This window comes from Stegostoma tigrinum, chromosome 2 (genome assembly GCF_030684315.1).
Source record: "Stegostoma tigrinum isolate sSteTig4 chromosome 2, sSteTig4.hap1, whole genome shotgun sequence".
Lineage (NCBI taxonomy): Eukaryota > Metazoa > Chordata > Chondrichthyes > Orectolobiformes > Stegostomatidae > Stegostoma > Stegostoma tigrinum.
In genome coordinates, this window is record NC_081355.1 from 85,039,294 (window position 1) to 85,058,900 (window position 19,607).

The following is a 19,607-nucleotide window of genomic DNA, read 5'->3' on the forward strand; positions in this document are numbered from 1 at the left end:
AACAAGACACCATCCCAATTGATGAAGTCAGTCTGAATTGAGGTAGCTCCAGAGGCTGGTTCCCATGGGTGGCACAATAGACCCAGGTTTCAGGCCTTTAAAGAGAGTGAATGACCTGCTGTATTACAGTGAGCCTCCTACTAGTTGGTGCGTCCAGGCGGCGTATTCTTCTGCCAGGAACGTAGCAGCAACTCTGCCCTGCAGCTTTGAAATACAGATTGTTGTGCGGTAATTGATGTGGCATTCTGGTATATATTTCTTTGTCTCAGCATTTCATGGAGGTTTTCTTGCTGTAGGTGGAGTCATATCCAGCACAAAGGAAGACAGTTGTGGTTCTTGGAGCTCATTTATTTCAGTCCTAAGAACGTGTCCGCAGGATTTCATCAGCATTGTGTCAAAGTCCCAATCATCTTCAGCCGCTTCCTCAATGACTTTCCCTCTATTGTAAAGTCTTAAGTGGGGATATTTGCTGATGATTACACAGTGTTAAGCATCATTCATGACTCCTCAGATACTTAAACATTTCATGTTCAAATGCAACAAGAATTGGAGAACATTCAGGTTTGGGCTGGCAAGTGGCAAGTAACATTCATGGCACACAAATGCCAGGCAATGACTGTCTCCAATAAGAGACAATTTAATCATTACTCTTTGATATTCAATGGCATTATCATCACTGACTCTCCCCACTGTCAATGTCCTGGAAGTTACAGCTGACCAGAAACTGAATGGGATTACCATATAAATATATTGGCTTTAACAACAGGTCAGAGGCTAGGAATCCTGCAGTAACTCATCTCCTGACTCACCAAAACCTTTCCAGAACCTATAATGCACAAGACAGGATTGTGATGAAATGTTCCACATTTGCCTTGGATGACTACAGTTCCAACAAAAATCAAGTATCTTGACACCTTCCAAGATAAAGCACCCACTTGATTGGCACCAAAGCTCTAAAAATCAATTCCCTCCACCACCAATGTTCAGTAGTAGCAATGTGTACCATCTATAAGATGCACTGCAGAAATTCCCTCAGTCTCCTTAGACAGCACCTTCTAATCATGACACTTCCTTCTAGTTGGACATGGGCAGCAGATACACAGAATCACCACAATCTGTGAGTCCCCTCCTATCACCATTGTAACTTTCAAATATATCACTGCTTCTTAACTGTGGCTGGGTCTTAATCCTGGAAATCCTTTCCTAACCATATTGTGGATGTATCTACAGCGCATTTTGGTAAGACAAACAAGGGCAGGCCTTATACACTTCACAATAGGGCCCTGGGGAGTGTTGTTGAACAGAGAAACTGAGGGGTTCAGGGTCATTGTTCTTTGGAAGTCGTGTCACAGAGTGGTGAAGATGGTATTTAGCATGCTTGCATAATTTCATTCCATTGGGTACAGGAGTTGGGATGTCATGTTGCAGTTGTACAAGGCATTGATGAGGCACCTTTGGAGCTGTGTACAGTTATTGTCTCCCTGCTATAAGAAGGATGTTACTAAATTGGAGAGGGTGCAGAAAACATTTACAAGGATATTACTGGGACTAGAGGGTGTGTGTTATAGGGAGAGCCTGGATAGGTTGGGGCTTCTTTTCAGTTGACCATAATAGGTTGAGGGGTGACCTTATAGAGGTTTGTAAAATCATGAGTGACACAGATAAGGCAAACAGCAAAACGTCTTCTCCCTCAGGTAGAGGAGTTAAAAACTAGAGAACAGATTTTTAAGGTGTGATGAGAGAGATTTAGAAGGGACCTTAGGAAAATGTTTTCACACACAGGATGATTTGTATGTGGAATGAACTGCCAGAGGAAGTGGTAGAGGTGAGTACAATTACAGCATTTAAAAGAAATTTGGACAGGTCCACGAATAGGAAAGGTTTAAAGGGATATGGAACAAGAAGATAAGTGGGATTACTTTAGTTTGGGAAACTTAGCATAGGTGAGATGGACTGAAATGTCTGTTTCAATGCTGTATGACCCTTATACTCAATGTAAACTGCGTTAGTTCAAGAAGATAACTTACCATCAACTTCAAGGGCAATGGAGAATGGGCAGTAAATGCTGGTCAAGTCTCTGAAACCCACATCCCATTAATGATTTTTTGAAAGAAAGAAGATCGCTGACCTCACCGTCTATAGTGCACCAAAGGGTGACAGCAATGCCTACTTTCTGTGAAAGAATCTGTAAAACAACAGAACAACATTCACACCTGAACCTCACAGGAATAGACGTTTGTTTCAGACCATGGTGCAAGGAAAGTGACATTGGATCAGCTGTCATCTCGGCACGTGGTGTGTAAGTCAATTACATAGACCATGGTAGAACTGGATATTGAATTTAACAAGTGGTTGATCAATATCTCTCATTTTGTGCAACTGCCGCGTCTGAAATCAACTTATACCCTTCCTGTTTAAATCTATCAAGTGTTGTTACTTCAATTAAGAAAACAAATCCAAAGATCCATTTTAAAATCAGTGCTGTCAACGGGGATCTTCCCATGAATGCTACATGTCATTATATTTTTATGCCAATATTAGCAAAGCAATTATGTATTTCTGCAGCTAAATTTACAAATCCCTAAACAACTACTTGTTTCCACATGCAAGCACTGGTTCTGATAGGAATTGTACTGCTGGTAAGCTACAAACGAAAATTGTTCCAAAAGCGTGTAAACCCTAGAGTGAAGAAAACTGCAACACATAACACTTACAGAGCAAACAAAAAGTTATTTTGTTAAAGTAGTGGAATCTGTTCAAAGGAAGCGACAGGAACTTTTACAAGGACAGTTAGACAAGCTTTTTGCACCATTGCTTACACTTCTGGATTGAAAAAATGATGGCATTGTTAAAGTTGACAGCTTTGGTTTTCCACATGGAATCACACTGGAGCATCTCGGAGCCAGACTGAGTGCAGTGGCCGGAACACCTACTATATAAAAGTACCAGGCTGGAGTTTCCAGTTAGGACGTGAAGAGTCCACTTGATTCCGCTGATCCAGTGCAGATTAAAGTGACGAGTTACACGGAGTATTCTGCAGCAAAATCAACGTAACTCACTCGCTCTGTCCTAATCATGGAGGTGCCGCTTTTCACCATGACCTGCAGCATCTTGCTGCTGCTGGCTTCACAAATCAACGTGGCAAAGCAAGGTAAAGTCTCCAAATTGTCAGGGCAGAAAACTGTGTTTATTTTACTTGGCTTTAAGAAGAGGTGAAGTCATCACGGCCCTGCTCTCTCATTAGAGAGAAACAAGTGGTGGTGGTTTAACATGAGGGTGACCACACCACGTAAGGATGGTCTAACATTGGAACCCCAGCTAGTGCAGGGATTGAATCTGTATGGTGGTTACCGCCTTGTGTTGTAAACCAACTATCCAACCAATTGTACTAACCAAAGTGCTCTTCATGGCTGTTGTCCTTCTGCGGTCCCTGGTGGTGATCAGAAATGGGAACCCAGGGGATTTTCTCCTTCCCATCCCGGGGTCTGAGGCAGTAACAGGGCACTTGAAGTTGTACTGGCGAAGGTCTGTCTCCCCCTTTCTGAATTCATCTTTCTGGAGGCACTTCACTCCTGGTTAGGAAATGTTTGCATATCCATTCACTCATGTTTCCTGGGAATTAGATAATTTCAGAGAGGTTATATGCAGGATTTTGTGTTTTTTCTAGACAAACCTTCTGACTGCCTTTTGCCAAGGGATAGAGGAAGATGTTTCAGTTTACAACTTCGCTTTTATTTCAACAAACAATCTGGGCATTGTGATTATTTTATATATGGAGGCTGTGAAGGAAATAAAAACAACTTTAAAACAGTGGAACACTGTAGATTGACTTGCGACTGTAAGTTCTGTTCAAACATCTTTTCCTGTTAAATGACGTGCAGCCTTGCCAACAACGTATATTAATTTGGAATAAAAAGTAAATATTGACAGAAAGGATGAAAGTTTCTGTTTACAGACTGTTTTAAATAAAAGTAGTTCTGAGGAAGGGTCACTGGACCTGAAACTTGAACTCGGATTTCTCTTCACAGATCTTGCCAGTCCTATTGTGTTTTTCCTGTAATTTCTGTTTACAGACTGTTTTAAACCGAGTTTGATACCTAACAACTGAACTGTGCAACTGGAGTTTAGAAATTAGAAGATTTATTTTTGTGCTAAGACAATTTCTGTTAATGTTTAGATTCCTACTTCTTTTAAGAGAAAAGTCTATAAAATAGTTTTCCAAATCATTTGCTAACCAATTTTATATAATTCTTGGTAGAATGGGTGACTGTTGAAGTTTCAATGCCGAGACATGTGAAGTGAAACACTTTTAGACAATGAACATGAAGAGACAGTATAAAATAAAGGGTAATATTCCAAATGTTTATATCCTAAGTTTATACAATAAGATCTTAAGATATTATCATTATTTCTCTGCATAAAAAATCTGTGCCTGTGCGCTTCCCTCCTCTTCACCTGATGAAGGAGCAGTGCTTTGAAAACTTGTGATTTCATATAAACCCATTGGACTAAAACCTGGTGTCGTGTGACTTCTGACTAGAGAATAAAAGTGATTAAAGGAAGCAAGAGGGGTAGAGACAGCTGTTAGTAATCGTGCAGTGTTTTTGGCTGCATTTACAGTGACAGAGGGAGAAAATTTACAGGGGACTGAGTGAATTGGGCTCGGGCAAGATTTGTGACAGAATCAGATGAGCGGTCTGATGAGGCCCATCTCCACAAAAGAAGCATCTCATTCCATCTTATACACTTATCACAAGCTGCAGTGTGAGGTAGGATGGGGTGATAGTTCCCTTCCTCTTCCTCAGAAGTTAACACCAGACCTTTGTGGATGTTGTCTGCTTGAGCTGCTGAAGAAAGAAAAAGGATGACAGCAACTCAGAAATGAGAAGAATTCCTAGAGCTGCAACTCTGACAAAAACCTGCAGCATATCATCCTTGCTACACAGGTGGTCAGTTGCACTGTTTGTAACACCCACCCTCGTTACATTCAGTCTGTACTCCCTTAGCACCAGTGCTACTCTTTAGTTAACACTTCAAAATTAATTCCAGCCCTGCCTTCATCTAACCAGTCTGGCCCCCTGTTAACCAGCCAGATCCAGAATGGCCTCCTGTTCTTGACCCTTTGATGGCTTGCTAGGTTCAATTTTCTGCAAAGATCATTAGTGTTCTTATAACCTGTTCTTTATCTCTGGCTAATTTAGACTAAATTTTATTTCTTTCCCTCTTCAATCAATTTTTGACGATGTTTTGCTGCTTTCTAAAACACTCAAAATCCTCAGACTTGCTGCTATTCATTGCAATATTATTAACTTCTTATTTTAAACTAATACTACATTTGCCAGCCATGATGGATGGAATTTTTTTAGTGAATACTTGTTTTCCAATGGAATATATGTCTGTTGAATAATTTGAATTATTTCTTTAAATGTTTCCCACTATTCACTTTTGTCATGTTTTAGTCTATTTACCAAACTAACCCAAGCCACTCTCCTCACATACTTATGGAGTTCGTTCTGGTTCATTTAAAGATTCTTCCTTGTGATTCAAATAAGTCATTATCAAACTACATGTGGGACATGATTGTGTTATGATCACCATTTCCCAGTGTATCTTTTACTATACATTAGAAATTAACAGCCTCATTGCACAGGCAGATCTAAAATGCAATTATAGATTGTTGGTTCCACAATATACTGGTCTAGGAAGTTATCTATTCAACTACATGACTGAACACCTAACCAGTCTCCAGATTTGCCTCCAACCTCACTCGCACACATCCCTCTAACCTGGTACGCTTCCTGTCCACTAGCTTATCCAATTACCCACTCACCACCTCCCAGCTGATGCTTCTGGTCATGACAGCACGAAGTGTCAAACACAACTGTCAGCAGCTGTAATGTCTTTGGGATCAGAATGACATTATTCAAGCCAGATTTCAGGATTTTAATGAGTTTCTTGCTTTCCCGGTGGATTGCCAGAATAGGATTGTGAAAAAAGGTCCACGGAGTGAGATGGAGAGTGTATCTGCAAAGCATTTAACCTTCCAATTTCCTCTTTTCATCAGGTGCACAGTAGATGAGGGCAGGCTTATGTTTCTCTAAACATGTAATCTTTTAAGTGAGAATCAATGTTCATTACATTTTTACTTGTCTGATACGCGAGCTTTTGCAATACAGTATGTTATCATCCCAGCTGATGGATGGTTATACTTGACTAGTTAGCTCTGAGAATGAAACTCTTGCCGAATGAATCATTTGTTTTATTCTTTTGCAGTTGGTAAACAAGGTAATTAGTCGCTTATAAATATCCACGCAAGGCTGCAGTTGTTCCTTAAACAATAGGACATACACTTCTTACACAAATTTTAAAAATAAACATAATAAGTTATATGAAGCAATTCAAAAAATCTTAATCCAAAATTGCATCAAAGTTTCAAACTCCTTCCCAACATTATCCATTGCACAGACTCAATCCTGGAGAAATATCTCTCCTATCTTAACTTTGTAAATCTTAACTAAAACTTCCTGGTTTCTTTCCTTGGGAATGCTGAGGCTGTTTTTATTAGAATTGCTTTCTAAGCCCACCAGAATGTAGCTTTCACAATTTTGATGGCCTAAACTTTCCCCAGTGCTAACAACTTGACAATTTCCACTTAAATGTTCCTGCGGAGATTTTGAATTCTCCTAAACTGACTTGATCCTTCCACTAAGAGAAAGTGTTTTGACCTTCTGAACTGGGTTCTTCTGAACTAACACTTTGAATATTCCGATTGAAGGCAAAACTAAATTAATTGTCTTGATATGTTTACTCTGCCTGTCATAAACCCAACAGCTGAAATAAACCCAACAGTTCATCCACTTCACCAACACCTTCCACCCCAACCTTCAGTTCACCTGGGCCATCTCCAGCACATCCCTCACCTTCCTGGACCTCTCAGTCTCCATCTCAGGCAACCAGCTTGTAACTGATGTCCATTTCAAGCCCACCGACTCCCACAGCTACCTAGAATACACCTCCTCCCACCCACCCTCCTGCAAAAATTCCATCCCCTATTCCCAATTCCTCCGCCTCCGCCGCATCTGCTCCCACGACAAGACATTCCACTCCCGCACATCCCAGATGTCCAAGTTCTTTAAGGACCGCAACTTTCCCCCCACGGTGATTGAGAACGCCCTTGACCGCGTCTCCCGCATTTCCCGCGACACATCCCTCACACCCCGCCCCCGCCACTACCGCCCCAAGAGGATCCCCCTCGTTCTCACACACAACCCTACCAACCTCCGGATACAACGCATTATCCTCCGACACTTCCGCCATTTACAATCCGACCCCACCACCCAAGACATTTTTCCATCCCCTCCCCTGTCTGCTTTCCGGAGAGACCACTCTCTCCGTGACTCCCTTGTTCGCTCCACACTGCCCTCCAACCCCACCACACCCGGCACCTTCCCCTGCAACCGCAGGAAATGCTACACTTGTCCCCACACCTCCTCCCTCACCCCCATCCCAGGCCCCAAGATGACATTCCACATTAAGCAGAGGTTCACCTGCACATCTGCCAATGTGGTATATTGCATCCACTGTACCCGGTGCGGCTTCCTCTACATTGGGGAAACCAAGCGGAGGCTTGGGGACCGCTTTGCAGAACACCTCCGCTCAGTTCGCAACAAACAACTGCACCTCCCAGTCGCAAACCATTTCCACTCCCCCTCCCATTCTCTTGATGACATGTCCATCATGGGCCTCCTGCACTGCCACAATGATGCCACCCGAAGGTTGCAGGAACAGCAACTCATATTCCGCCTGGGAACCCTGCAGCCATATGGTATCAATGTGGACTTCACCAGTTTCAAAATCTCCCCTTCCCCCACTGCATCCCTAAACCAGCCCAGTTCATCCCCTCCCCCCACTGCACCACACAACCAGCCCAGCTCTTCCCCCCCACCCACTGCATCCCAAAACCAGTCCAACCTGTCTCTGCCTCCCTAACCGGTTCTTCCTCTCATCCATCCCTTCCTCCCACCCCAAGCCGCACCCCCAGCTACCTACTAACCTCATCCCACCTCCTTGACCTGTCCGTCTTCCCTGGACTGACCTATCCCCTCCCTACCTCCCCACCTACACCCTCTCCACCTATCTTCTTTACTCTCCATCTTCGGTCCGCCTCCCCCTCTCTCCCTATTTATTCCAGAACCCTCACCCCATCCCCCTCTCTGATGAAGGGTCTAGGCCCGAAACGTCAGCTTTTGTGCTCCTGAGATGCTGCTTGGCCTGCTGTGTTCATCCAGCCTCACGTTTTATTAGCTGAAATATTTTATCCATTAAGATGACAGGGTATCCTCCCAGGCACTTTACAGCATTCACCTGCAATCTCAGAACTGTGGTGGTTCAAGTTTAGCAAAGTCCATGTGCTTTTACTTTTAAAAGGCCCAAGTTCCAAAAAGAAAGTGATATATTGTGCATATTTATAATAAGGTCTGCATTAGTGTTTGTTTTGGGACCACATTCACACTGGCTGAATGTCTGGAAAGAGAAAGTGTCCAGGTTAAAGATTAAAGGTTATGTGTGCAGGATTTATCTAATGTTTATCTGAGAAATACTACTTCTAAACGAACAGAGCAGTAGTAATGGATATGGCCTCTTCAAGCCACTAATCTATTTAATGAGATCATCGGCTGAACTTTCTTTTTCTAATATTTCTGACCTCGTGAAGATCCTTCACATTAGTTGCTTCTACCTTGGTGGCTGAGCCTTCGGCTGCCCTCCCAAAACCTCGCCATCTGTCTTTCTGCATTTAGTACACTTCTTAAAAATGTATCTGTTTAACCAATAAGAGTTGTAATGAGCCCTTATATTGCTCAGCATCTAATTTTATTTTACTGCACTCCTGTATAGTGCCTTGGGATGTGTGATCATGTCAAACAAGCAGAATAAATGTATTTTAGCAGGGAGTGACACAGAGACTTGACTCCACAATTCTGAGTTCAGTTGGATACCATATCCCACCTGCTACAGGCCAATTTCTGTGGGAACTTCCCACATGGCTGGAGGTTCTGATGAGTTGGTCCCCACCAGATGATTACAAGGGCAGTGGAAAGTACTGGGCAGAGGAACTGTGCAACTTTTGTGGGACAGTGGTGCAGGGTGCAATGTCTTTAGTGGGCGGAAAGGTGCACAGGAGTAAGGTGTCTCTGGGCCAAACAAACAGAGGGGTTGGGAGTGGGTGAAAGCCATTTGGCCCTCAAACCTACTTCATCCATTAATTAAGATCGTAGCTGATCTGATTGTAACTCAACCCCACATTCTCGGCCCCACGTGGCTAACCTCTTCTGTTCACAAGAATCTAATCTGCCTCTGGCTTAGAAATATTCAATGGCTATTTTTCCATTACCTTTTCTGGGAAGGAGGTCCAAATATTCACAAACATGTGAGTGAAAAAAAACAAATTCAGCTTTTCACTGCCTTAAATGGATGAAACTCATTTTAAAATGGTAACCCTTAGGGCAGAATCTTACAATGCACTGAGCCACGAGCTGTGGTGAGACAAGTGGGAAATTGGGCAAGAGATAGTACGAACTGCAGATGCTGGAGAATCTGAGATAACAAGGTGTAGAGCTGGATGAACACAGCAGACCAAGCAGCATCAGAGGAGCAGGAAAGCTGACGTTTCAGGCCTAGACCCTTCTACAGAAAAGACCCATTTTCTGAAGAAGGGTCTAAGCCCAAAATCTCAGCCTTCCTGCTCCTCCGATGCTGCTTGACCTGCTGTGTTCATCCAGCTCTACAACTTGTTATCTCTTGGTAAATTGGGCAAGATGTTCATCTCAATGTAAAGAGCATCTTGATGCAACATTCCTGCTTTGTTCAAATGATGTAGAGAGATTCTCTCTGGGTAGTGACGAGTTCCCAATTGGCAATCATTATTATTATTCATTGCCCAGTTAACAGTACAACTCATCAAGACTAGTGATCTCACTGAGGTCACCATAAAATTAACCATCTGGAAAACTTGACATGGAAACGTGGGGAGTTCTTGATAAGTTCAATTCACTGTTTCCTCTAAAAGACCTTCTGTTTGGATACCAGGTGGTACAAATATCTTGGGCATGCTCTACAGACAACAGCAACATGAAACCCACATCCATGTTCTTTGGTATCTGACACATGCTGTCCTCTGTGACCCATCATGGTGGATTTCTGATTCACTTACAGGATTTTACAGCTCTTCAGTGCTGCACCTCGGGCCCAACCGTCATGTGAGCTCAGGGACCAGACTGTATCACTGGGCTCTTTACTCCTTCTCATTGTACTTACACAATCCAAGCCCTTCCTGATGCACTCTGCATCCCTGTCTTATTGCCTGGACATGACTTTTGCTGCATTTTGTCTCATCAGGGAGAGGTTGTGGCTCACATTACTACGTCTGACTGTGTCATTTAGCACCTACACAAATCCAGGAAATTTGCCACGATTGTAAGCAGGCCTCAGTCCAATCAAGAAGGACACCCTTCACTCAGAAGGTCTCACCACAGTAAGGCAAGAACAGTGTTCAATATCAGTCCAGGCCTGTGCACCATTACATCCAGCAGGATCCCCATGACAACGCCCACACAGTGGGGCAATGACCTTCTGCCCCCAGCTGGCCATGTCCAGGGCAAATGTCAGGAACCATGCAGGGTGGTTCCAGACTGCCAGTGACCTTTGGTGCATGGTGACCTTTAAACAATGGCACTGGTGCCAGGAAAACTGGTAAATTTCAGGATCAGCATTGGGTGGCAAGTTGTTCCAGCAACAGCACATGGTACGATGGAGGGGCAATAGGGCTGGGTTTTCGCCTTGATGGCTCAAACAGCATTTGAAGAGGTGAGTTTGTTAAGAAAACCTTTTAAGCCTTGTGGTGATAATGACTTCACAAACTTGAAGCAACTTCACCCTGAGCCAAAAAAAATGCTAAAATTCATCCCTTAATTCTGGATGAATGCATAAGATGAAATATCCTTTCCACAACCAGATTATTGAGCCATTTCAGTGTTTAAAAATTTCAACCTAGTCACCTTTAATGTCTTTATACTCCAGCAGATACAATAAACTTTGAAGTGTTACCTTATGAAATGCCTTCTGGAAATCTAAGTGCAGTACATCTATTGGTTTCCTTTTATCCATAGCACACATTGCTTCTTCAAAGCATTGAAGGTACATTAGTTGAACATGAATTTCTATTTGCAAATATTACTGCCTGATTACCTCGAATTTGTCTAAATGCCATGCTATAGTGTCTTTAATATTATCTTCACATGTTTTCCCTTTTGGAACACATTAACCTAACTGCCTTGTAGTTTCCTGATTTCTATTTCCTCCCTCTCTGACTAAAAGGAGTTACTTTTACTATTTTCAACTCTAATAGAACCTTACCTAGAACTAAAAAATTTGGAAAATTAAAAGCAATGCATCCACTACCTCACTAGGACACTCCTTTTAAGGCCCTAGAATGAGGTCCATTAGGACCCAAGGTCTTGTCAACTCACAGCTCCATCAATTGCTTGGTAATACTTCCCAAGTGATTGTAATTTTCTTTAGTTCCTCCCTTCTTCCCTTTCCAGATAAATCAATATTTTTGGAATGTAATTTGTATCAATGCAAAATGGCTGTTCAATTACTCTGCCATCTCCTTATTTTTCATTATTAATTCCCTTGCCTCACTTTTCATGAGATAAATATCACTTTTTTTGGTAAATAAACATAGAAACTCTAACTCACTGTTTTTATATTTTGGCTATCTTTCTCTTGAGCTCTATTTTTCTGAACCTTGCTGGTGCCAGTCTTCTGATAAGACACATGACTAGGGAAACAGAAAGGGCTTTAAACTAAATAGAAAGATCAAGTGATTAAATTTGGGAGGTGTAGAGATGATGCAAGAAAGAAAGTTTATTAATATGGATTATGATAAATAAAAAGTGACAGATTTGTACTGTCTGTTCCCTCCTCAGAGGAAATCAATAGATAAGGCTTGAGGTTACAAAACAATAAAAGATCCAAGCTAAAGACAAGCACACAGCATTCAAAACAAACCAGACGAACTAATGGCGCAAACAGAAATAAATCAGCATGATCTGCTAGCCACTGCAGAGACATACATGGTTACAGAATGGGATCTGAATTGAAGATACATGAAGTTAGGAAGTATAGGAAGCCAGGAAAAAGTAGATGGGTGGCTCTGTTAATAAAGGATATTATTACACCAATGGAGTGGGTAAACCTAAGTCCAAGAAACTATAATGTGGTACTTTAAACAGAGATGAGAAGTAATAGGGGCAAGAAGTCAATTGTGGGAGAGCTATACAGATGTCCTAACAGTAAGCACATGATTGGAAGTATTAACGGAAGAAATATGAGACCTTGTCGCAAAGTTACGGTGGGAATCATGGAAGAGTTCTGACATTTAGACTAGGAAAATCAAATGAGCAAAGGTTATATTTGATGAGGAGTTCACAGAATGTTGTTAAGTTAGTTTCTTAGAACATTAAATGCTGGACCAAACAGAGAGCAGGCTATACTATTCCTGATATTGCACAATAAGATAGGATTGATTAATAACCACACAGTGAGGGTGACCCTAGATGGCAACAATCATTATACAACTGAATGTCCAATTCAGTTTGAGGGAAGAAAGAGTGGACACAAGACTAATATTTTGAACTAAAATAGGAGGAATTGAGGTTACGAAAGCAGACCTGGCTGCAAAAATCTCACTATCATGAGCTGCAAAGCTGAAATCAACAAGGACCAATTTTAACTCAACACCTGGAGGTAGATGAAGGCAGCCCAATGTGTTAGCAACTGATATTCAACTTCATGTTGAAAATGAAAGAATGAAATATTTTCTTTGAGAAGTCGGCCCAATTTCAGATCTGAGAATGATTACCATTTTGTTCTGGTTTCACCATAAACGTATGCCTTAACACAAATGACTCTTACTTATTGGAGGATATTGGTTCAGTTGAAATGTCTGTTCAATGGCATGCTGAAACCACGTTTGTATTTCCTGTAAGAATTTCTCAGTATCCTTTCCCAGATCTTACTGAACAATGAGTGGTTTCAGAGTGCAATGTGGCTTCATTTGGACACTGACTCAATAATAAGTGCAACCCAGTATTTCCTAAAGTGGGAATCCACACAGAAGACTAGGCATTATATTACATTATTGTATTACTTTATTGTATGACAACTCATGGATTTGGCTGATTTGGACTGTTAGCATGTACATTGATCCATCAATAACATGGAAAGGTGATTAATATCACTATTCACTTTAAACACTGACTGACTCTTGGTTCATACGGTTTTAACTGATTTAATATGATTCTCCTTGTGTCACTTTTTCTTTCCTGTCCTGTAGGGGAAGGATTAACCAGTGGCAAGAACTAACAATGTTTCCCCAAATTGGTAAGAACTTCATAACTGCATTATTTTCTGAATTGAAATCTTGGAGGTGATGTTTCACCTCAGGTTGAAGTTAGACTGTTTTGAATTGCTACAAGTCACAGTGGAACCTAAAGCCCTCATATCGTTCACTTTTTAGTCTAACCTCACGTGGAGTATTCATCGCAACTTCAAGTGCAATCTCAGGTGTGCCCAGGGGTAATACACTAGTCGTGCAGGAAAATTCTCTACATCAATCCCAGAAACTTGCATTTATTCAATGTCTTTCACAGAAAAGTGTTCTGAGATGCTGCACAGAGCCGCATCTGAAAAGTTGAATGCCAACAGAAAGCAGTGAAGTTTTCAGAACTAATTAAAGATCTGGCTTTTAGCAAAGGTCTTAAAGAAGGAGAGTGATGTCCAGAGGTTTAATCAGAAACTTAACAAAACCACGGGTTGGAATGGTAATGCAGGACTGACAATGATGGGACAAACAGGAGGAATGTACTAGATCCGGGCACTGGCTGGGCTGCCGGTTAATGCTGAAGCTGTTACAGAGATGGAGGGTGGGAGGCTGTAAGGGGATTGAAACAGAGGCTGAGAATTTTAAATTCGAGACAATGTGAGCACAAAATGTTGTAAGTAATTGGAGGTGAGAGGTCATGTGATGAAATCTCACTATGTGCATCAGAGTTTATCTTACTAATACCAGAGTTAACGAACATTGCGGTTCGAATAGAGGGCATATCTTTTCAAAAAGAGTTCATTACTGTGTGATTAACATATTCCATCCTCAAAATTGATAATGATATACATCATGAAGCTTTAGTTTTATTTTGAAGACTATCCAAAACTTCTGTTTCAACACCAGCAAAAATCCCAAATCCAGTTTTGTCTGAAGGGGCTCCTCCCATCACCTGATCATAAGATTAATTAGCAGGATGACAGTAACCTAAAGGGTTTCCAGCAGCCAGCAAACGTTCTATCGATTTGGAGAGAAGGTTCTTGATGACATTAATATATTTAATCCCTTTTGCAGATATAGTCACTGGTCTGACTGAGCCCATCTGAACATCTGACCAAATGTCAAATTACTGTGCTGTAAAGTGACCCTTTGAACAGGGACGCAATGTGTAGGAACATATGGGCCCAATACACAGTTCACTTTGAAGTTTAGGAAATGTCATTGGGCTGTCCACATGGTCTGTTTATGTTGGAAATTATAAAAAACTACACGCATCACATTTTGAGTTCAATCTTCAGAATCCACTTCTCTGGAAATCACTGCCCATTGACAGTTACCCAGGGTTCTGCTGTCTGTGGACATCATGCAGAAAAAACTGTCCAAAATACAGTAAACACAATCCTGCCATATTTTTGCTTCACTTCACTCAAGTCGTTCCTCATACAAGCAAAAACTTGATAAATTTATCCTAAAAAGCACACAACAAAAACTCTGACAGTTCTATTCATGACAACCTATCGCAACTTCGATTGCTTAAATGGTGTCGTGACCTATAAACCTGTCTTTTTAGGTTTCGCTCTGTTTGTTTCCTTGAACCAAAATGCAGCTTTTCAATGACAAAGACAAAATACAGCCGATGCTGGAAAAAACCCCGTAAATAAATAAAATAAAACCAGAAAACCCATGGTCAAGGGAGGTGCATTTGTAGTCTGGCACAATGATCCCTTCATCACTGAGGCCTGACGCCAACTCTCCAACACTTCCTCCTACTGCCCCCTAGACATGACCCCACCCCCAAGCACCAAACCATCATCTCCCAAACCATCCACAACCTCATCATCTCAGATAACCTCCCACCCACAGCCTCCAACCTCATTGTTCCCCAAACCCGCACCACCCGCTTCTATCTCCTTCCCAAAATCCACAAACCCGCCTGCCCTGGTCAACCCATTGTTTCCGCCTGCTCCTGCCCCACTGAACTCATCTCCACCTATCTAGACTCCATTTTCTCCCCCTTGGTCCAGGAACTCCCTACCTACGTCCGGGACACCATCCACGCCCTCCGCCCCCTCCAGAACTTCCAATTCCCTGGTTCCCAACACCTCATCTTTACCACGTATGTCTAGTCCCTATACACCTGCATTCCTCATACAGATGGCCTAAAAGCCCTCTGCTTCTTCCTGTCCCACCGCCTGACCAGTCCCCCTCCACCGAACCCCTCATCCGCTTATCCGAACTCGTCCTCACTCTCAACAACTTCTCCTTTAATTCCTCCCACTTCCTACAAAGGGGGTGGCCCTGGGTACCAGCATGGGCCCAGGCTCTGACTGCCTCTTTGTAGGGTACATGAAATAATCCCTCTTCCAAAGCTACACTGGCCCTATCCCCCATCTCTTCCTCCGTTACATTGATGACTGTATTGGCGCCGCCTCGTGCTCCCACGAGGTGCTCGAACAGTTCATCCACTTCACCAACACCTCCCACCCCAACCTTAAGTTTACCTGGACCATCTCTGATACCTCCCTCTCCTTCGTGGACCTCTCTGTCTCCATCTCTGGCATCCATCTGGAAACCGATATCCATTTTAAGCCTACTGACCCCCACAACTACCTAGAATATCCCTCCTCTTACCAATCTTCCTGTAAAAAGGCTATCCCATATTCCCAATTCCTTTACCTTTGCTGCATCTGCTCCCAAGATGAGGCATTCCACTCCAAAAAATCCTAGATATCCTCTTTTTTCAAAAACTGCAACTTCCCCTCCACAGTGATTGAAAATGCCCTTGACCGTGTCTCCCGCATTTCCCGCAACTCATCCCTCACACCCCTTGTCCTCAATAATAACCAAAACGTAATCCCCCTCATCCTCACGTATCACCCGACCAACCTCCAAATCCAGCACATCGTCCTCCAACATTTCCGCCATCTGCAATCCAACCCTACCACCAAAGACATTTTTCCCTCCCCACCCTTGTCTGCCTTCCGGAAGGACCACTCTCTCCATGACTCCCTTGTCCGCTCCGCACTCCCCTCCAGACCCACCACCCCTGGCACTTTTCCCTGCAACCGAAGCAAGTGCTACACCTGCCCCTATACCTCCCCCCTCACCCCCATCCCAGGCCCTAAAAAGACTTTCCACATCAAACAGATGTTCACCTGCATATCAGTTAATGTGATATACTGTATCTGCTGTTTCCATTGTGGCCTCCTCTACATCGGAGGAACCAAGCAGAGGCTTGGGGACCACTTTGTGGAACACCTACGCTCAGTTCGCAACAAACAACTACACTTCCAGTCGTGGACCATTTCAACTCACCCCCCACTCCTTGGACGACATGTCCATCCTGGGCTTTCTGCATTGCCACGATGACGCCACCCGAAAGATGCGGGAACAGCATCTCATATTTTGCTTGGTAACCCTGCAGCCCAAGGGTATCAATGTGGACTTCACAAGCTTCAAAATCTCCCCTCCCGTGACCACATCCCAAAACCAGCCCAGCTTGTCCCTGCCTCTCTAACCATTCTTCCCACCTCAAGCCCCACCTCCATCTCCTACCCACTAACCTCATCCCACCCCCTTGTCCATCCTCCCTGGACAGACCTATCCCCTCCCTACCTCCCCACCTACATTCACCTTCACTGGCTCTAACCCTGCCTCTTTGACCTATCTTCTCACCTCTCACCCTATCTTCTCCTTTATCCATCTTCTATCTGCTTCCCCCCTCTCCCTATTTATTTCAGAATCCCTTTCCCCTCCCTGATTTCTGAAGAAGGGTCCCGACCCGCAATGTCAAACATTCCTGCTCCGCTGATGCTGCTTGGCCTGCTGTGTTCGTCCAGCTTCACACCATGTTATCGCAGATGCTGGAAATCTGGTACAAAAACAGAAATAGTTCAGTTGCTAAGCAGGTTCGGCAGCACCTGTCAAAAGAATAATGTTTTCAGGCTTGGAATTTTTTGTCAGAACACAAAGCATGAGCTCACTCATGTTTCTTTCACAGGGATGCTACATGACTTCTTTCCAGTAATTAGTATTTTTCTTTCAGTAACTTAATGAATGATTCAGTGGTTTCAGTGCACTCATCTACCATAGGATTTAAGACATCATGTTGAGGATGTACAGGATGTTGGTTAGGCCACTTTTGGAGAACATGCTGTACAAAAGATATTATTAAACTGGAGAGGGTTCAGAAAAGGTTTACCTGGATGTTGCCAGGACGGGAGTGTTTGAGTAATGAGGATAAATTGAATAGGCTGGGATTCTTGTCACTGGAGTGGAAGAGGCTGAGGGGCGACCTTGCAGAGATTTACAAAAACATGAAGGTCATAGATATTCTGAGGGTGGGGCATTACAAAACCAGGAGGCATTTTTTTTAAGGTGAGAGGACAAAGATTTAAAAGACGCCGGAGGGGGGGGGGGCAACATTTTTCAGACAGAGGATGGTTTGTATGTGGAATGAACTACCAGAGGAAGTGGTCGATGCAGGTACAGTTACAAAATTTAAAAGACACTTGGGTTGGTACACAAAAGATTCAGAAGCATATGGGCCAAACACAGGCAAGTGGGACTAGATTAGTTTGAGAAACTTGGTTGGCTTTTACATGTTGGACCAAAGGGCTTGTTTGGGGGCTGTAAAACTCTATGAGTCTGTCTATGACTCTGTGACATGCTGGAAATAATTACAGAAATAAACCTGAACATGGCCAATCTGTAGCAGAAATCCACTTAATGTACTTTGCTTGTGCACAGTGCCACTCTTGTTCCATTATAAATCCCTTTATCACAACACACCTCGGTTGAATCAATGTGATTCAATTCTACAATCTGATCGGATCAGGGTTGACTACCTGTCAAAATGCCGGCAAAGTATGTCAAATAGAAACTTACTGATAGCTGTGATTGCTGTGATAAAGTATAGACTTGTTTGATGCATTTTTTTGCTTATTGCTGGTCAGTGACATTATCTTACCTGATTATTAAACTGCCAGTCAGACATCAATTTAAATATGTATCTGAAGATGTTCCCTTTGAAATGGAAGTTTTGGTTCCTTCTTTAAAACAAAATGATTGAAATCTGTAACATTTACTTTCAAGCTCGCTGGTGCATGTTTTATTGTGTGAAGCTTAAAAATATCCTCCACACCATTGCAGAACTTACTTAAACTCAAGTTCATGTTAAACAATACACATGATTTGTATCACAGAATCATTGTGGATAATGACAGTACAGAGTTCCGTGATATATTTATTTTCCATGATATTTTGTTTTGGCAGGTACCAGGTGAAAATCAAGCAAGTTCCTGCTGCACCAATGCACAAAACTAACTAAAAACAATCAAAGAAAGCTGTTTATAAAAAGTCAAAAAAAGATAAATTATATCTTTATCGTTTTTTGCATGAAGTTCCAGGACTCTCGTTCCTACATTATTAAAATCATGTTTGATTGGGATCAACATTTCCATTCTTATGTTGTGGCAATCCACATCTAACCTTCCCAAAAATATTCTGAGACTAAAGTCGTTTTCAATTGATGCTTTTGTTACACTAATCTGGATACCATTAAACTTGCTTAAGATGGTTGTATATAGGAAATTAAAGCAAGTTCTTGAATCAGGTAGTTTACGGGGGGATTTGATGGGCAAGTCATTGTTTACCATTCCACACCTTTATTTTACATTATTCAAGTAGGACTTGTTTCAAAACTGTAAAATGTTGAATTGTGTAAAATGGAGAAATTTAAGAAGTGGAGCTTATTAGCTGAAACATTTCTGCAAGATTTGTGCATCATGATCTTCTTAAAGGGTTGTTTATTTCTTCTTTTCCCTACAATGACTTATTTCAATTCATATAAATCTGGAACTCCTTAATTATTTATTACTCCTACAACTATTGTGAAACTCCAAACAAACAGAAATGTCGGTACTTTTCCTATATTTGAATGGAGCTAACCTCAAGAGGTGAGTTGTTCAAAGAAAATATAAACAGTGCTGAAATAAATACATTAATGTCTGTTCAAAGGAATTACATTATTACTTCAAACGGTTAGACTTCCTTTAAATCTTAAATTTTTTCAGAGATTATGCTTTATGTTAATAGAAATTATTCTCAGAATAAAAGAAGTCTGATAAGTAATCATAAATTTCAGAACTGTTGTCCTGGTGTAATACAACCAGTTGTTATGAACTGTCACAAGAAAGCACATCATATTTTATGTTGCAAGTTG

General features: G+C 42.1%; 1 long non-coding RNA gene across 1 annotated transcript in view; it reads left to right on the forward strand.

The window, feature by feature from the left end:
- Window positions 1–19,003, forward strand: part of LOC132206778 (uncharacterized) — a 34,740-nt gene extending 15,737 nt beyond the window's left edge. Inside the window, exons 2-3 of the long non-coding RNA XR_009443150.1 lie at window positions 13,397–13,443; window positions 18,659–19,003. This is a non-coding gene — a long non-coding RNA (uncharacterized LOC132206778). The remainder of the gene's footprint in view (window positions 1–13,396; window positions 13,444–18,658) is intronic.
- The last annotated feature ends 604 nt before the right edge of the window (window positions 19,004–19,607 follow it).